The 19,788-nt window shown below is 47.3% G+C and overlaps 1 long non-coding RNA gene across 7 annotated transcripts in view; it reads left to right on the forward strand.

The window, feature by feature from the left end:
* The window catches only part of LOC139760281 (uncharacterized), an 85,884-nt gene that overhangs the window by 33,777 nt on the left and 32,319 nt on the right, over positions 1 to 19,788 (forward strand). For 3 of the 7 annotated variants that reach the window (XR_011715299.1, XR_011715292.1, XR_011715296.1), the window contains exon 2: positions 8,264 to 8,414. This is a non-coding gene — a long non-coding RNA (uncharacterized lncRNA). Of the gene's footprint in view, positions 1 to 4,827; positions 4,843 to 7,104; positions 7,120 to 7,926; positions 7,942 to 8,260; positions 8,415 to 19,788 lie in introns of those variants that run through there. The other 4 variants (XR_011715294.1, XR_011715295.1, XR_011715297.1 and 1 more) reach the window with 4 other exon arrangements.

Genomic DNA, 19,788 nt, shown 5'->3' on the forward strand with positions numbered 1-19,788 from the left:
TGCCGTGTGTACCCCAGCGCACGTCACCTGTTGTGTAAGGGAGGAGGAGTCTCTCTCTCTCTCTCTCTCTCTCTCTCTCTCTCTCTCTCTCTCTCAGGGTCGCAGCCGGCACAGCCAGGGAGCCTTGCCTTGCCCTTGATTTATTTCTGTGTTGGATCTGGTGCACCCGAGCCGTTTACTGGAAGTGATCGGGCAAAGAGAGAGAGAGAGAGAGAGAGAGAGAGAGAGAGAGAGAGAGAGAGAGAGAGAGAGAGAGAGAGAGGCGGGGGGGGGGGGGGGGGGCGTTCGACGCCCAGGCGAAATATGGTGAAGTCTGTGCACCCTCTTGTGATACGAGGTTTGGGAAAGGTTGTAATGGTTGACGTGTAGACGGGAGGCGAAAAATAAATTTTTTTTGTGAGTTATGATACCAAATGCTCGCCACTCGTCATACACCTCACTTGGCTACAGTCAGGAGAAGACCCCCCCCCTCCCTTAACCACCCCCACCCCCCTACCCACCCGGTGTAACTTAAAGAAAACGGAGTACGCATAGCACTGAAGACATGGCACGGTTTCAAGAGATGGGGTAACGAGGGTCGTCTGGTGGTGTGGTGTGTTGTGGCGTGGTGCGAGTTGGCCGGTCTCTGAAAGACACAGTCCGCTCTAGGTCACGACGTAGGACAGGTCACTACACCGAGACACCAGGTCACTACACTGTGACACACCAGGTCACTACACTGTGACACACCAGGTCACTACTCTGTGACACATCAGGTCACTACATGTGACACACCAGGTCACGATTTCGCGTATCTACCTCCTGTACGAAGTCAGATTTCCCTTGCGGGTTTCGTGAGGGTGTGATGGATTAGTAAGTTGTCTGTCAGTTTGTCTGTATCTCTTCATGCGTGTGTGTGCTCCAGGGTTGTGCTATTGTACCCCAGGGTCGTCCCGTGTAGCTCCAGGGTCGTACCGTGTTGCTCCATGGTCGTCCCCTGTTGCCCTAAGGTCGTACTATGTTGCTTCAGGGTCGTACTGATGTCGCTCCAGGGTCGTACCGTATTGCCCTAAGGTCGTACTGTGTTGCTCCAGGGTCGTACTGATGCCGCTCCAGGGTCGTACCTTGTTGCTTCAGGGTCGTCCCATGTTTCCCTAAGGTCGTACTGTGTTGCTCTGCTCCAGGGTCGTACCGTGTCGCTCAGGCGGGAGAAAACACCTCCCTAAAAAAGATTCTCTGACGTATTTTGGGGGTCATCGTTTATTTTCCTTGGCAGATGCCAGAAAGGTAACGAAGGCATTAGTCGGGGACAGACGCCAGGATTGTGGTGGGTAACACTCCCAGTCAACACCCTCTACCTCCCACCCACACTTCACTGGTGGTGTCGCCGGTAGTCAGCCTTACCGACTGATGCAAATGACCCGGCGTTTCAAGCGGGTCCCCTTGAAGAACCCATGCTGTGAGGAGGTGGGCTGAGGCGGGGAGCGCAGGGTCTATTGTACGCGCTGAAGGTGTGGGTACTCAAAGTGGGTGGGGGTTAACTGTACGTACTGAAGGCGTGGGTACTCAAAGTGGGTGGGGGTTAACTGTACGTACTGAAGGCGTGGGTACTCAAAGTGGGTGGGGGTTAACTGTACGTACTGAAGGCGTGAGTACTCAAAGTGGGTGGGGGTTAACTGTACGTACTGAAGGCGTGGGTACTCAAAGTGGGTGGGGGTTTACTGTACGTACTGAAGGCGTGGGTACTCAAAGTGGGTGGGGGTTAACTGTACGTACTGAAGGCGTGAGTACTCAAAGTGGGTGGGGGTTAACTGTACGTACTGAAGGCGTGGGTACTCAAAGTGGGTGGGGGGTTTACAGAATGTGATCCGCCCGTACTGGCTCATGGTTGTTTTTTTGGGGGGAGGGGCGCGCACATCAATTTGACTCTACCACCAAACCTCGAGGTTTGACTCTACCACCAAACCTCTTGTCATACGGTATTGACACCAGACTCTGTGACACACACAGGTATTGGCACGCTATTGCCACCTTAATCGTGGGGCGCTATTATTGGCACCGAGAGTGTGTGTGTGGCACTTCGGACTGGCACCGAGATGAGGTACTGGATACACCGACATGACAAGCGTGGTGGCGGGCGTCATGTGACACGGAGCACGTGAGTGTCGGTAGGGATGTTTCGACCTTGTGATGGTGTCGCTAGGGGGCAGGTGGTCGTGCGCCTCCCCTCCCCACACTCCATTGACGCGAACTGCTATAAGTAACGTTACTCGAGGGACGACTGTATCACGCCCCTTGACTACGACGATACGACGACCGTTTGAAGCACGACGGTACGACCCTTGAGCTCGACTGTACGACCCTGGACTTTTCCCCTTCCTCCCCTCCTCCATCCTCCCCCCTGAGTTGACCTTAACCTCCCTCCGCTTGGCCTTCTGTCGGGTTATCTTCGCCCCATCGGTGGCGCAGATAACAGGATATCAGAAGGTCGAAAGTCTAAAATAACACCGCTCTGATAAGGCCTGGAAATGCGCGTCTCACTGCCAAGGTCACGTGATCACGTGATGTATATCGTGATTAGGGAGAGGATAAGTCAGAGACTGAACAAAAAAATTATGTATATATACATATTTTTTTTCGTGTGATTTTGTTTTATTCTCTGCCCGACCAAAGAGATGGGAGAATGGGAATCAAACAGCTTCTCCTGTGTCGCCTTAAGAACGGTGTGGAGGCTTAAACATAGGAAAAGCTAGGAGAAATGTATTATTAATATTATTATTATTATTATTATTATTATTATTATTATTGTTATTATACTCACACGTGGTCAGTTCAGGCAGCATACATGAACTTAAAAAAGTTGTTTGGTAGGTGTTCAAGAGATGGGGGCCTCGTGAGTGTAAAACTCCCTCCCCATGCTGCACAAATAGGTAATTACAAATGGGTAATTACATACACACATACAGTCCAGACAGTAATCACAAAGATCACACACACACACACACAAGAAGTGGGGCTCCACGAATGTAAAATCTCTCCCCAAACAGTACAAATAGGTAAATACAAATAGATAATCACACACACACACACACACACACACACACACACACACACACACACACACACTAAAAATCACGTATAGTTACCGGCGGCTACATGCAAACGTTTTAGAACTTGTATGAACAGACCCACAGGAGCCTAGACGCGTAATTTCATCCACTCGTAAATTTACATAATGCTGCAGTTAGCGGAACACGCAGTGGCCTGTGTAAGCACTCCTAACTACACCTGCTTGTAGGACACACAGACACGGGAACACAAACTGATACTCTTCCATATGTTCCAACTTACACCTACGTGCTTCCGCTCATATGTTTGTGTTCATGTGTATAAGCATATAAACATCTATGTATGTTCATTCGGTCACATGTGTCAACGACAAAGACAAGCGCACTTCATAGGAACGTTGGTATGATCCTTGGACATGATGGTCTTAAGATCAGAGCCAAAAGGTCAAGCCATGATTATACCCAAGGGTCGTACCGATGACCTGAAGGGGTTACATAGAAGTCTTATACTCCTCGTCTGAGAGTGACACAGACGGGTAGAGAAAAAGCACAGAGAGCAGAGATCATCTCGACCACCTGTGTAGATTTTTATTCACTCTTGTTATTCCCGGTGCTTTGATACACCTGTACACTTGCACACTTGCGCGCTTGCGTCGGGGGGAGCTGTGCGTGAGGGGGGGCAGGCTTGATGTGGATGACTCACGCAGCTGTCGGTTGACGTGGCCCAGCCAATTGGCATCTGTGCAAGTGTATGTGACAGGTGGGTCTGTGTGCGCTCGAGGGGAGTGGCTGGAATACTCCACTTGTAAGTGGTGACACCGTGAACAAACGGGTTGCCTTTCGACGAAGCTGTATGAACAGACGGAAGGGAAAAACGGGGTCATCAAGGAGTCGTAAGAATACCCCCCCCCCCCCCACCCCGAAGAGATGAGGTTAGGACAGAGTAAAAACATGGCACCGAGGTGTGGCCGAGGTGTCCAGACTTTCCTCCCAGGATTTGAATCAGACCCGTGGCGTATGTAGATCTCTTGGTGAGTGGGGCACCGTGGGGCGCTGATGCCAGAGATGTGAGGTGTGATGAGGCAAGGGCTCTGTGGGAGAGTTGTGTGGATTCCGGGTCTGACGGAGCTTCTGCAGAAGAGAGGAAGCATTGTTGAGGTCCTGAGTTATTGGGGAGGAGGGAGGATGACCTACGTTTTGTGATTTGAGTCGTGAGGTCCCGTTGTTAAGGCTGCTGCAGAAGACGGACATTGGCGATATCCTGGGGGCTAGTTAGGAGTGAGGACCGGACGTGGGGGCTAGTTAGGAAAGAGGACTAGACGTGGGGGAGAGGAAAATGTGAAGACTGGAAGGTGGGGCGAGGTAGACGTGAGGATTGGACGTGGGGGCTGGGCAAGCGTTGAGATTCGACATGCACGGGGGATCCTGCAGAAGGGGACAGGAGCCGTATTAGATAAGGGCTATCAAAGAACCCCTACCGGAGTAACGCGCGATAAGTCACAGTCATGGGCGCTTCCACCATTGGGCGTGCATCGCTGTCTCGAAGCCGGTGGAATTGCTTGACCGACTGACTTGACTGAATGATGCAAGTTTGCTGCACCCCGGCCGGGTCGTCCATGCCGATAGTGTTGATTGTGTGAGGGCGGCCGCCAGCTTGACGTTGTTACCGGATTGGAGAAGTCAGGCAAGGTCATCCGCTGCTGACAGCGGGTCAGGTGTCGGTGATGCCGTCGGATTACGATTTTATCACGATCACCCGAGGCTTGTGCCGTACCAACGAGAGGGGCCGCCACAAGTGAGTTAGGGGATGAGGTTTCTACGTGTTTGTCCCTGTATTTTTGCAAGCATGTATACGTGTCTCATTTTGCGTGTGGTGCTCTGTCTCTATATGGAATGATGAAGGAATTATTTCAGATTTTTCGAAGCATTTGGGAATTTCAGAGATTTGAGGATGCATATGCTCTCATGCCACTAAAATTGGGCAGTGATGCGTCTTCTCACACTGTGGGTACATGAGGGTGGCGAGTTGTCCTCCAAGTCTCTCTCTCTCTTCATTGCATATGCAAACATGAAGGAGATCAGCGTCATCTCCAACGTGCCAGAGGAGCCTTTATCACTGATTAACAACGAGACAAAGATCCTTTGTGACTTCTGTAATCCTCTCGGGCCACCACTCATACGATAAGCATAGGTTGCACAATGAACCGGCCGCTGTGAGCCACAGGACTGAAGCTAGACATGATGAAAGAATGCTCCATCACTTACTCATCTTCTTGTACCCTCGGGGGTCGAGAGGATTCGCCTCTCATTCCCTCATTTCCATCACCTGAGCTGTCGAAGGTCCAAGTGCTTCTTGCAGTCATATAGATCATTTATGGCTGCCCGTTCACAACTACGGTTGCTCCCTCACGTTCCTCCGTACACTTCCCTCACTCAACTTTCAAGTTCTCTCCTGACGAGGTCTGTCTCAGATTCGTAGAATCAAACATGAAGAGGCAGAGGATGTAACATGTAATAATGATAATGATAAATAACTTACTGAGTTAAATGCAGCCAAAGGCTGAAGACACATTGGAATATACACACAATGGTAAACACAGGGAAGGGTGTAATTAAGCGGGTATTAAAGAACTTTTACACCGTGTCTGCTAATCGTTAATACTGACTTGTGGCTAGGATGAAACGGTTCGTTTAGCGATCTGTACGAAATGTTATGGATTCGATGCAGTTGTGGTACCTAAACTGCAACTCGGGGACAAGGGATCTCAGGTAGCAGGCACTGACGGTGGCGGAAGTGGTTCAGTAGCTTCTTTGCGACTAGCTGAATAAGGTCAAGGTGATGGTCAGGAAGAGTTACGAGGATCGATGTAAGAGGAGGGATCGAGGGTGATCTTCCTTGTGTTTTTGCTCATCTTTTATGACAGACTTTCTTTTGTGATGGATTAACGTGTGTGAATATTACACAACCCGAGTTACCCCTTTTATGGAGCTCCTGCAGCTTCAAGGCTGCGCTACAGTCAGCAGCAGGGAAATGAGGGACTCCTTTGGAGTGAAAAGTTGCCTTGACGAGACTATGCTCTTTTTTTTTTTTTCGTCCCCTTGCATAACTTTTCACTGCCGGTGTAAACCTTCAGGCAGAGTCCGGTAACACTGATAAGCATATACGTACGTAGATTACATTTCAAAATAGATCTGGTTACTTCCCAGTCCAAATGTAATCGGTCACCGACAGTTTCCTCCCAGAGAGGAGAGAGAGAGAGAGAGAGAGAGAGAGAGAGAGAGAGAGAGAGACTCTCCCCCCCCCCCCCACCACAACCACCACCACTCATCCCTCACTAACACCATATTTTCATCGCCATTCACCCACCAAGACGTCCCCAGGCCTTCACAATTATCTTGGCCAAACATGTTTATCACATCCTCAGAGCCGCCCGACCTGACCTTGATCGCCCTCCTTGAAACACACGCAGTTAATCACAGTGAGCTCTGCTTATGCTCACGTGTTCACCAGGCACGAGCACCCTTCGCTAGGCAACAGCCCGCTCGTATCCTCAAACAAGTACTCGACACTTGTGTCTTCACCAAGCGGTAGCCCAAGTGACGTGTATTGACCGAGCGCTGGCACCTGAGGCGGTCACCAAGCTCTTTGGCTTTAGAGGGGAGGCAGGATCGAGCTGGGGCCGACACAGAGAGAGAGAGAGAGAGAGAGAGAGAGAGAGAGAGAGAGAGGTGGACAGGGGAGGAGGTAGATAATAAGAGCGGCGGGACGGGCATGTATACTTACAAACAGACAGATAGGCAGAGGAGGCAGGCGGAGGGACGGGAGAGCAGGCAGAGGAACAGATAAGCTAAACGGCAGGAAAGTAAGGCAAGGCAGGCAAACGCGAGATATAAATACATACACTGGCACTGAATGCGAGAGAGCGTGAGAGATCTGATTAACCTTGGGCGACGTTACATATAAAACTAATTACTCCGTCGTTTACCATTCCCGCTCCACCCTCTCGCCTCAGTAGCTCGCGGTCGCTGGGTCTGTCACTTCAAGGTCTCCTCCATCGGATGACTGTCCCTGGTTCGTGGCTTGTCGTCGTTGGGCTTGTCACTCCAAGGTCCCCTTCACTCGACAGATGTCTGGGGTCCCCTTGCTTGTTTGTCGTTGGGTTTGTCTCGTCAAGGTCCCCCTCACATGACGGCTGTCTGTGGTCCCTGTGTTGTCGTTGGGTCTGTTTCATCAAGGTCCCCTTCACACGACGGCTGTCTGTGGTCTCTGTGTTGTCGTTGGGTCTGTTTCATCAAGGTCCCCTTCGCTTGGATACTGTCTCTGTTCACCGAGTTTTTGGTCGCTTGATCTCCCTCTTCAAGGTCTCTTTCTCCTGACGAATGTCTCTAGCCCTTCACTTGAGTTTGTTGTTCTCTCTCTCTCTCTCTCTCTCTCTCTCTCTCTCTCTCTATCAAGGCCCCTACACTTAACTGTCCCTGGTGGGGCTTGCCTTGGGCTATTCCCATCCCAGCCTCTCCCCGTTCACTTTATGCCTGACCTTTACCATCAGGGTCGACGTATTCCTCCCCCATCTGGTCTCTCCTCCCCATCTATTCACCCCTTTCATCTCTGCCCCCAACAACAGGAAGGAAATAATCCCCCCCTTGGCAAGTCGCTCATGTTGGCCTCCTAATCCGCTCGGCCGGCGTCTCCCACACGACTCTTAACCACCTCCCGGCCTTCCCCAGCGCAGTGCCTACCCCTCACCCTCTGAGCTGTCACGTGTGTGCTGTATGAACTGGGGCACCTCACGCCAAGCCCCCCCCCCCCCAACGCCCCCTTCCCCCAATGGGGCATCACGGTGATGTGAAAAGCAAGGCCACCTGCGTCCAAGCACATCGCAAGCTGCTGAAGGTCAAGGGAAACAGATTTTTCCAAACACTTACAAATATGTATGTATATATATATATATATATATATATATATATATATATTGAGGGGAAATCAACGATGGGGTCGATTCTAAGGGGCCTTTAGCCTTAGCTAAGAGAATGAAAATAGTTATGGAATATTTTTTTTTTAAGATAAGCTATTTTCTTCCCATCCACAGGTTGCAGATGAAAGATGTTGATTTCTATGAAGGCTTTGAGATACTGGTTTCAGTTACATGTTTATATTCTGTATTTCCTCTGAAAGTGGATAAGACTCGATGAATGCAGCTTGTATTTCTCAGCAGGATGACTGCTATGCTGAGGCGATGAAATAGAAAGCAGGCTGGTCTCCCATCAGTGATTGCTTTTCTGGACTGAAACCTAAGGCTGTTAAGAAGCTAACGAGTGTTCTTCTCGTCTGATCCCAGTATCTCCACTTCATCTAGAATATAAAAGGTATTTTGAATATGGTGCTCTGTATTTTGGCATTTTAACTATATATTTTTTCCCCTTTTAACATGCCTTGTGATATGTTGCTCTCTTTTTCTAACTCTTTTCCATTGTACTTGTCTTCCAAGTGGCTGATTAGGGCAAGTTCTCGAGTGTTTGTTTCTTTTTTTTTTCACTTTCTGTCCAATTGTTTTTTCCCTCCGCCTTTGCGAGGTAGCGTCAGGAAATATAGTACAATGGCCTGATTTGAACGCATCCACTCTGCATCTCTCATCAATGATTCACGGACATTAGAACTTACCTCACCCTGTCTGTGGACTTATGATTAATCTGTTCAATACTTATGTGAACGTGCAGGACGAACCCTATCAGTAAGTATAAGTAATGAGAAAACGGACAGTAGCTGGCGTCTTGATAATGGAATGTCGAGTTTTCTGTTATCATTTAACGGGGGGGGGGGGACAAATGAGGTGATATGTAAGTGTCAGGGTACAGACATCCCATGTTCTCTCTCTCTCTCTCTCTCTCTCTCTCTCTCTCTCTCTCTCTCTCTCTCTCTCTCTCTCTCTCTCTCTCTCTCTCTCACACACACACACACTGTTTCACTCCCCCCCCCCCCTTCCACCTTTTCCTCCCCCAACCCCTCCCTCCCCTCCCAATACCAGGAACCAGGAGGGGACGAGGCTGTCGCCAGGTACAGCACCCGTGGGTCGTTATGGTGTAAACACTCTGGCATGCACACTGCCTTATCAGGGGAAGCTATCGCTGAGTCACCAAGGGAGGAGGGGGCGTTGTTGGAGTGGGAGGTGGGGGTGGTGTTAGAAGAGGGGGGGGCGGAGGTAAGGGGGAGGATGGAGAGAGGAGGTTGGGGAAAGGGGGGGAAGGGAAAAGGTAGACGAGGGATTGGTCAAAGAAGAGGGATTCCAAAGAGTGTGATTAAGAAAATGAGAGAGGCACAGGAGGAGTGAGGGGAGTCAGGGAGGGGAGCGAGCGAGCGAGAGAGAGAGAGAGAGAGAGAGAGAGAGAGAGAGAGAGAGAGAGAGAGAGAGAGAGAGAGAGAGAGAGCAGGCAGGCAGGCAGGCAGGCACCTCCGCCGTGTCATGGAGTACGTTGGATAGGTCACGTTTTCGGCAGCAGAGAGAGAGAGAGAGAGAGAGAGAGAGAGAGAGAGAGAGAGAGAGAGAGAGAGAGAGAGAGAGAGAGAAGAAAAAAAGATGTTTTTTTTATTTATGGTGCAGTTGTTCCTGGCTGACGCTGAGCGCCACCACGGAGCCTCTGGCTTGAAGTGTGGTCCGAAAATGTGTGTGTATATATATATATATACAATATACACACGTATATCCCAGACAGTTCTTGTTGCCTTAACCGTGGATAATATGCGACACTTCTTGGGGATTGCGTGGCTGCCTTGCGAACCAGGGGAAGCCCTTGATGTACGTAATGGAGCGCCAATGGGATCGTGTCCTTCGGTACAATGTGGCACAACTGGAATGGTGCGATTCATCTCGACTTTTTCCCGTGTGACATCCTTGACTACTACAAGCTTGTCTTTGGGGACTGGGTGAAGCATTTGGATCTTGTGTGACACCCTTGCATGGTAGTATAGGGCACTGCACCTCTGATATTGTGTTGTAGCATTATTGAATCACCGTTTTAGAGCACTTTAGATTCTCTCCGGCACCTGGGGTGCTGTGAAAGCCCTTGGTGTTAGCTTGGAACACAGTTTGTGACACTCGTGTCGCACAGCAGGTTTAGATATGTGTGTGTGGCGCACCAATCCCATGTGTTGTGAGTGTTCATGTAGTGTGGCACTTAATGTGTAGTGAGCCACTTAAGAACGTGGAGAGGCGGGTGTGGTGAAGCACCTTGAGTAAAGTATGACACACGTGGTGCTGCCGTGCGACACCTTGAATAGTGTATGACACGCATGTTGCTGCTGTGTGGCACTTAGAATGAGTTATGACACACGCGTGACATCCACATGGCACTTGGGATAATATACGGCACCTGTGTGGCTGCCACATCTCACGTGGAAGTATATATGACACACGTGTGTGTGTGTGTGTCGTATGACACCTGGAATAATATATGACACACCTGGGCATCGGGTGACACGCGAGGCAGCTGCCAGAGGCCTCCAGCTCACCCAACACCTACCTTCCCTCCCCTCTGAACATGCATTCCCTAAAATCACCCTCACCGCCCCGGGTCTTAGGGACGTAATTGCTTTAACACCGGCCGTGCGATGACCTTGGTAATGTTTACGCGTGGCGGGGTGTTGTCAGACCCCTCGAGAATGACCTCAACCTCGTTAATTAGCAAGAGCTGACTCTCCTCACCTCGTAACCCAGCTTTTTCCACAAAGCTTTGCGATGGAGCTACCGTCTCGGTCGTGAGGGCGTTGCACATACGCATACGCCCCTTCGCGTCTTGGACGGGAGCGTGGGAGGGGGATGGGTCGTGATGCCCTTGTACTCAATGCGTTGAATACTCGTCGTCATAACTTGCTCAATGTATGTGCCTCTAATTAACATACGATAACTTGACGGCGTCATTGTCAAGGTGGGCACTGTGGGGAAGGGTGCCAGATTAGCTGCGGGAGGGGGGATCGCCATCAACGCTCAAGTTATACGATTTGATATATGATTCTCGACCATACTCGTGTGGAAACGGATGTTGGTATGAATCCTTCTGTACTTCGAGTTTTATACTCGCGTGGAAACAGATATTCGAAAAAGATTTAGAGAAATTATTATTACGCTGGAAGGCAGAGTATCAATTTGTAACCCTTAATGATCAGTTACGAAATATATATATATATATATATATATATATATATATATATATATATATATATATATATATATATATATATATAAGAAAAGGCACTTGATATGATAAATAGAGGATAGTTTATTAGGTAGAAATTTATCCAACTTATCAGTAACCCTAGAAACACACGTGTTCATATATATATATATATATATATATATATATATATATATATATATATATATATATCAACAGTAGTGTATACGTTGGTAGTCCGGAAAGCAGTGATAGGAATAACTCACAGAATTGTTGCTGTAGCCGACCCGATACGGAGATCCAAGACAACGCTACATTATCAATGTTATTTGACGGTGCGCTTACAGGCAGAGCTAATAATAACGTCATCTACATTAAGTATGAAGACACCCCAGAATTGCACTCCCGTTGTGTCAAGGGTTATTCATCGCCGGGTGGGGGGTGTCCTCTCCAGCTTCAAGGCTGCGCTACACTCAGTAGCAGGGGCAAGATGGACCCCCGACCCCTTAGGGGCGAGAAGTTCTATCGCGAAGTTGTACTCTTTTGTTTCGGGCTCCTCTCTTGGGCTGACGTGCAGCCTCCAGCTCCCCCGTGTCGTATTCTGTCGACTTACTGAAACACAAATTCTGGTTTTCGTTCAGAAGACTTTGACATTATATATCCTCGATTCCCAGCCTCATATATATATATATATATATATATATATATATATATATATATATATATATATATATATATATATATATATATATATATAATCACCATAAACACAGGAACTCTTCACGGAGACCAAAACATGGGAAAATCCCAAACAAAATCATTTAAGTGGCTTAGAACCAGTCGGCTCAAAGTCCCCTTGGCGGAACCTTCGTCACAGGTGCACAGGACCCTGACTCTTACACATGCCATCATCAAAGCCCCGTTGGCGAAGGCCTCATCACAGCTGCACGGGATTGTAAAGGCCCCGCGCATGGGGTCCACGTATAGAGCGCTAACACACACACACAGGAGGTGGTGGCAGAGAATCCCTGAGGAACTTATTATGCACATTATCACTAGTTGCCCCAGCCAGATTTGCAATGAGCGACCTGGCCTGGGACCTCTATGGTCGGATGTACCCGCCCCAGAAGGATATGCCGTCAGGAGCATGTGAGACAGCTCCTGACGCGGGACACAGCGGAATGGAAGATCTTTCGAAATATCACCTCTCCGGCTGGGCAAGTTTGAGGAGAGCCGTGAGACACTATAAGTCGTCCCTATTCGCCTTCAGGGTCTCAGCAACGAAGCAGCCATCATCGATGTTGGCTTTCCCGTGAAACGATAACGTAGGGAAGAAAGATATAAGAAGAATCAAGCACCACTGCCTTAAAGATGGCATAAAAAAAAAAGATGATTAGGGGAGGTAGGAGGCCTTCTGTAGAAGCGTGGTATGACCGTCGACACAGTACCTTGTACGACAGTTTGGTACATCACCTTCAGGATACGTCCACTCCAACAGCTGTTTGGTCACCACCACCTCCACCAACACATGACCCGCATTTGTTTGGCGTCTACGTCAAACATCCAAACTCCTGCAGCCACTCATGTCATTACCAACAGTTGCAGCTGACGACAAAACCACCTTTATTCAGGATCTGCCTCAGCCCCAAGGCCGCTCACAATATGCTTCCACTTCAGGAACGAGAAGGCGAGTCTTCGATGCCTTGTGTGATAATGATTATGTTGATGATAATGATGATAATCTTAATGACTGTATAAACAGTTTAAGTTAGGGCGTTAGTTAAGGGAATAGATTAAAAACTTGTAGATAGATGGATGATATACTGTTATAGTTATGCTAATGATCATTAGTTGACGTGTTAATGATAATGCTTCATAATTAGTACGTATTGTCATATTATCTCTTAATGGTGATGGTATTACGGTGATAATCGCTACAGCAACATCAGTCACAAAATAACAAGCTAAAAGTACGACCATAAGAGTGACAGCAACGGGTACAGCAGCAGCAACAACAACAGGTCGTGATTGCAGCTTTGGAGGGGAAAAATAAAGTTGTTTTCTTTCCCGGACTCAAAATCACTTTCGCGTCCCCGTCTCTCTCTCTCTCTCTCTCTGGTTTCTGTTTTGACGTTAATGCTGTCGTGCTGTTTTGTTCTTGGACCGTTAATTGCGGTCTTGCGGTTTCACTGATGTAGCTGTTTTATTGCTCTCCCGCCGCTGTCCTACTCTGTTGGCTGCTGTTTTAGATGCTGTTTTCAACAGTTCCCTGGGTGCTGCTTAGTTCATACGGTCGTGCTGTCCTGCTGGTGTCTTGATTTCGTTACGGTGCTGTTCTCGTGCTGTCCTGGTACTGATTAGAGTGCTGCTGTGATCCTTCTCTCGCTGTGTTCCCGTGTTGTGATGTTGTTATCTCGCTGCTATTGTCCTGCTTTCGGTTTGTGGTCCCCGCTATAGTGCTGTTACAGTGCTAATATCGTGTTGTTTTGATGCCGCTGTGGCTGTATTTTCCACTGTGTTGCTCTGTACTGTTTTGATACGATTTATATTCTTCTTATTGCTAGTGATGCTGTTTTAGTCCTCTCGCTGTGTTCTCAGGCTCTTCTGGTGTTACTCTTGTGCTGTGCTGGTGTCTTGCATATGCTCCTCAGCTGTTTTATTGCTGCTGTGTGGTAACCAGGTGTCTTTCTGCGAGGAATTTCAACAGTAGAGGTCGTACCGTCGTGCTCAATGGTCGTACCGTCGTGCTCAAGGGTCGTACCGTCATGCTCAAGGGTCGTACCGTCGTGTCCAAGGGTCGCACCGTCGTGCACAAGGGTCGTACCGTCGTGCTCAAGGGCGTACCGTCGTGTTCAAGGGTCGTACCGTCGTGTTCAAGGGTCGCACCGTCTTTCCTCCTCTTCCATGATCACGTGGTACAGCCAGCGTATGATGAATCGATCACGTGGTACAGCGAACACGTGATGCATTGGGCACGTGGTATAGCGAACACTTTTTACGGTGAACACGTGAAGCATCGAACACTTTCCATCGAAAACGCGTGGTACAGCGAACACACGTGGTAGATCAAACACGTGGTACAACGGACACGCGGCATATAGAGCACGGGAGGCGTTAGTGTGGGATTGAGCGCGTGTGCAGCTATTTAAAAAACGTATTCAAGATATCTTGACCTCTTCCACAGTCCCGTTTGTTTACGATATATATATATATATATATATATATATATATATATATATATATATATATATATATATATATATATATATATATATATATATCATCACGCAAGGAAGATCTTATGCTATAAAAGAAATACTATATAATATACGGGAGTTATAAGGGACGGGTTTTCAAGCCTTAACAGCGTGTTTGATAACACTGTCATGGGAGTTACTGTGTGGGAGGAGGTAGAGGTTACACAGTGGCACTGCTGGAGGCACAGCAAGGCGTCGGAGACACTGTCACAAGGAGCGTGAGCCATTGAAAGTCACTGTTGGGTGATAGGGAGGGGCGTGAGAGACACTGTTTTGGCTTCGTATAAAAATCTTAGACGCTTAATGAGACACATAGAGACACCACATTGCCTTGTGCAAGTTAATAAGACATATAGAGATACCATATCTTCCCCCCCCTCTCCCCCCCCCCCCTCTCTCTCTCTCTCTCTCTCTCTCTCTCTCTCTCTCTCTCCTTTCTTCCGTATTTACTTTTCGGTGTACGTCCGAGACGCGTCTTTTGGGAACTGCTTTTTATGTTTCATCGGTTTCAGAAAAAAAAGATAATTTGCATAGACACACGTCACCTTCCTACACCTATAGTATAGTGAAGATTCCACATGTTTAACTTTGTAATACGAGCCCTGCTCTTGCGCATGCTCCTTCCTTTTGCGAGTCTCCGAAGCTAGAAATTCCTACAACGAAATCCCCCCCTTTTTTTTTCCCCACTCTGATATGTCGCCGAGGTCACACTGGCACAGAATTGGCACTCCACCGGTAATGAAACATAAGCTCGTTAATGAGATATCTCTGTCTTGACCTCCAAGTTATAGATGGCTTCAAAAGGTGCCTCGCCGCAACAGGTCAAAGTTCAGGCTGTCCTTCTCAGACGTCCATGCATAATGCAGCGGTGCATGTCACCATGAAGGAACACTGTTTTGATATTGTTTGTTGTGCTGTGGGCCACCAGCTGACATCATGATGGTGTACGTTCACCGTCAAGTCACGATGGCCTCACTGTAGCCTCACTAGACACCATCGGGAGCACCATGACCTCACCATCCACCACCGAAAGCCACAGCTTCACACATCCTCCACCACCACCACTCCGCAACCTCACCATCCACCATCATACGCAGATGTATACACCCAAAATGAGCCATCACCATCCCATCCGTCACTACACCATACCCCACCATACACCACGACAATAACATGACCTCACCCTCCACCACCACAATACCATAACCTCACCATCCACCACCACAATACCACAACCTCACCATCCACCACCACAATACCATAACCTCACCATCCACCACCATAGTACCATGACCTCGCCATCTACCATCAAACCATGCCCGCACTATCAAGCACAACCATAGCCACATCACATCACAGACTCATCAGCCACTACAGCACGCCATACCACACCATAACCTCACAGACTAGCACACCATACCCACAACACCACACCTCCGCCATCCACCACACCACAGCGCACCATACCCTCACTGACCACATCACCATAACCACACCATAGCATAATTCATTTCACCATCCACAACACCATAACCGAACCACATCATAACCTCATCAACCTCCACACACCGTAACTCCACCATCCACCACACACCATAACCACACCGTAATCACACCACACCGTGTAAGAGGAGCAACATGAAATATAAGTCAGCTGGCTATATAAAGAGATCTCTTGACGTCAGCTGATCTGAACATGGCTCTCACACTGTTTCAAATATAATGTGTTTGTTTGTGTCTCTTCGTATATGTACGTGTCCCTGTGTGTGTGTGTGTGTGTGTGTGTGTATGGTCTCCATGCTGTCTGGGTGCTTGTTCGTTTATGTGATGATCTCATTTGTCGTGGACTTTTAAACTGTTGCCTGCTTTATTATCATGCTGGTCTGTCTTCTTTGTTGGAACCAATTTATAGTCGTTTTGTTTGCGTTTTGTCCCCAGAATTATTTACTTATTTTGTGTAATTATCACCCACCTGTTTATTGATTTATCTTACTTTTCCTTATCCGTCGTGTCTCAGGTTACGACTTGGTTAGACTTATCATTGTTATCATTATACATATAACAACTTAGTATTAGAACTAATAGCTTTCTTTAATGCAGAGTTTAGGAATCCTGTGAATATCTGGGGGTTATCTGGAGGTTCTCTGGGGTTATGTATTCTCTGGGGTTGTGTATTCTCAGGGGTTATGTATTCTCTGTGGTTGTGTATTCTCTGGGGTTGTGTATTCTCTGGGGTTGTGTATTCTCTGGGGTTGTGTATTCTCTGGGGTTGTGTATTCTCTGGGGTTGTGTATTCTTTGGTTATTTGGGTAAAAATCCTGCCGTTACTTTGGGCGATGATTCAGATAGTGAGTTATTTGGATGATGATTCAGATAGTGAGTTATTTGGATGATGATTCAGATAGTGAGTTATTTGGATGATGATTCAGATAGTGAGTTATTGGGATGATGATTCAGATAGTGAGTTATTTGGATGATGATTCAGATAGTGAGTTATTTGGATGATGATTCAGATAGTGAGTTATTTGGATGGTGATTCACGTAATATATTTTTGGAGTGATGTTACAGGGTTGTGGGTGGTTTGGGTATGGACGCTCTTGCCATTCGTTAAGATCTGACACTCCTAAAGAGTACATATGGTCCACTCTTATGCATATTCACTCGAGTTTTCCAGTCCTAAGATTTCTATAATCTACAATGCGAAATCGTCTATTCACCAAGCGGCTGGTCCAGGGCAAGGTAGCTGTTGGAGTATATAATAAATACGTAAGGTCGGTTTTGGATGGAGTATTCCCCAAGACTTCATTCTTTGTCGCTTCACTCTCTGCCCTCTACTTGTTTTGGTGGAAGACAGTGTTTTTCTATTGTTTACCGAGTCTTCTGATGGCCGGAAATGAATTTATTATTATCTGAAATTACTCCATTATGAGTTTTGATTATAAGTTATTACGTAACGCTCCCGGTTTCCTGTTTATGTATATCAGTTTCTCATTTAAGTACTCGACTCTCTTCCCCAGAAAGATATATATATATATATATATATATATATATATATATATATATATATAAAAGAGTTATATCTGAAACTGTTTTAGATACGTCACAAAACACGGATGTGAGTGGAGTTTATGAGCTCATGTGACTGGTCCTCACAGCTGTAGGAAACCACATTAGGAAAGACATAGCGAAGGACGTCATACAGTATTTAGTGAGGTTGACCAGCCCGGACGACAGTGGAAAATAAGAAGGAAAGTTCAGAGGTCAAGAGTTATTTCGGAGTATTTCGAAACGTGTTCGGTTTTTTTGTGTGTGTGAGTCAGTGTGAGTGGGTGTGTCTGAGACTCAAAAATCCATTTTGGATGTTAACTTTTATGATCAGGATGTTAACAGCCCGAATTTTTAACTCGACGGTAAACTCCACTGAGCACGACGATGTGTCTTGTAAAAGGGTCAGGTCAAAGGTCGAAGCCATCATGAAGCCAAGCGTCGTGTACCGTCGTGCTTAGGAAGGGTTCGTACCGCTGTGGTCGGGGATCCTACCGGCGCGACGTGCGCTGGAGGGGTTAACGTAAGGCAAACGGCTTCTGACGTGCCAGTGGAACACACACACGTCCCCTTACGACAACGACCCTGAAGATATTAGAAGAACAAGAAGAAGAAGGAGAAGAGGAAGAAGATAAGGAGGAGGAAGAAGAAGAAGAAAAAGAAGAAGAAGAGGGAGAAGATAAAGAGGGAGAGGGAGAAGATAAAGAGGTGGAGGAAGAAGATAAAGAGGTGGAGGAAGAAGAAGAGGAGAAGGAAGAAAGAGAGAAACAAGATTAAGAGGAGGAAAAAGAAGAAGAGGAGGTAGAATAAGAAGAGGAAGGAGAAGAAAAGGAAAGATGATGATGAGGTTGGAAAAAGTAGAAGTAGTAGAAGAATAATGAAGAAGTAAATGAGTCAGTGCGAGGAAGGAGATGGACACGTGCCTCCGGCCCCCTTCCCGGACCCCCCCCCCTCCAACCGCAGGCTCCCTCCCTCCTTCCCTCCCCTCCCCCTGCAGCCCTCCCACCATTAATACGTAACCTGGTGTGACGCACGGCCTGACCTTGGCCTTCACTGACTGACTCACCATCACCACCAACTGGCAGCAGGAGGGGGAGAGCAGGGGAGGGGGAAGAAGGAGGAGGAGGAGGAGGAGGGAAGCTTGGGTAAGGGAGGTGGGAGGTAATGGGAGAGGAGGGTGTGTGAAGAATAAGGCTACCTCTCTCAGGCCTAACTCCCCCTTGCTTACTGTAGCCACGCCTGATACCAGAAGCCACTAATACCGAGGTGGATATCAGGAAAGATGAGGAGGGTTGGGTAATTGTATTGGGGTTATGGAGATGGTGTTACTTGTGAGGGAGGAAGGATTTTGGGCCATTTCCTCCCTCTCCTTAGATCACGACCGGGGCTGTTTAGCGATACGGTCACCCTGGTTTGGCTCGTGTTATCTCGGTTCTTATCAGCATGGTAATTATTATTATTATCTCCCGAATAATATTTTTCATTTTCCTGTTTACTTAAGCCATCGTTGAATAACGTAATGGTAGACCATTATAATAATTTTCTTTTTTTAAATCTTCATTTATCACCGTCGTTATGTTTTGTTCGTGCCATTATTTTCATCCGGGTATCGTCATTGTTATCGTTATCATCGCCACCGTCATTGAAGGGAGTCTGGTCATCATCATCATCATCATGGTCACATCACTGTCATCATGATCACCGAAGCTGTCGCCATCACAAAGCCATCGTCATCATAGCCAACGCGAATCGCGTCATCATCAATGAAATCATCATTGCCACCATGAGTATTTCATCTATCTACCTGCTTGTCAATCTATCTATCTGTCTATCTATGTATCTATCTGTCTATCTGTCTAGCTATGTATCTATCTATCTATCTTAATTTATGGATATTTGTCTCTCCCACTCCTACATTTATTTACCGGTAGGAACTATATATGTACACATTGTCCCATCAATGATGAATATACATTGCCCTAGCCATGATGATGAATATACATAGCCCTAGTCATGATGGATATACATAGCCCTAGCCATGATGAATATACATAGACCTAGTCATGATGAATATACATAGCCCTAGTCATGATGAATTGACATAGATTTCGGAAAGAAATATTTACCTGTATTCAGATAACATGTAGGGAAAGCGCTGTATATGTTTCTCAGTGGTTAAGAATATTCGCATTTTGATATACGAAACTCTGTGCGCAGAGGTCTGCGCAGTGCGATAAGAGACATACAAGCGAGATACAGACAGTAACAG

This window comes from Panulirus ornatus, chromosome 36 (genome assembly GCF_036320965.1).
Source record: "Panulirus ornatus isolate Po-2019 chromosome 36, ASM3632096v1, whole genome shotgun sequence".
Classification (NCBI taxonomy): Eukaryota; Metazoa; Arthropoda; class Malacostraca; order Decapoda; family Palinuridae; genus Panulirus; species Panulirus ornatus.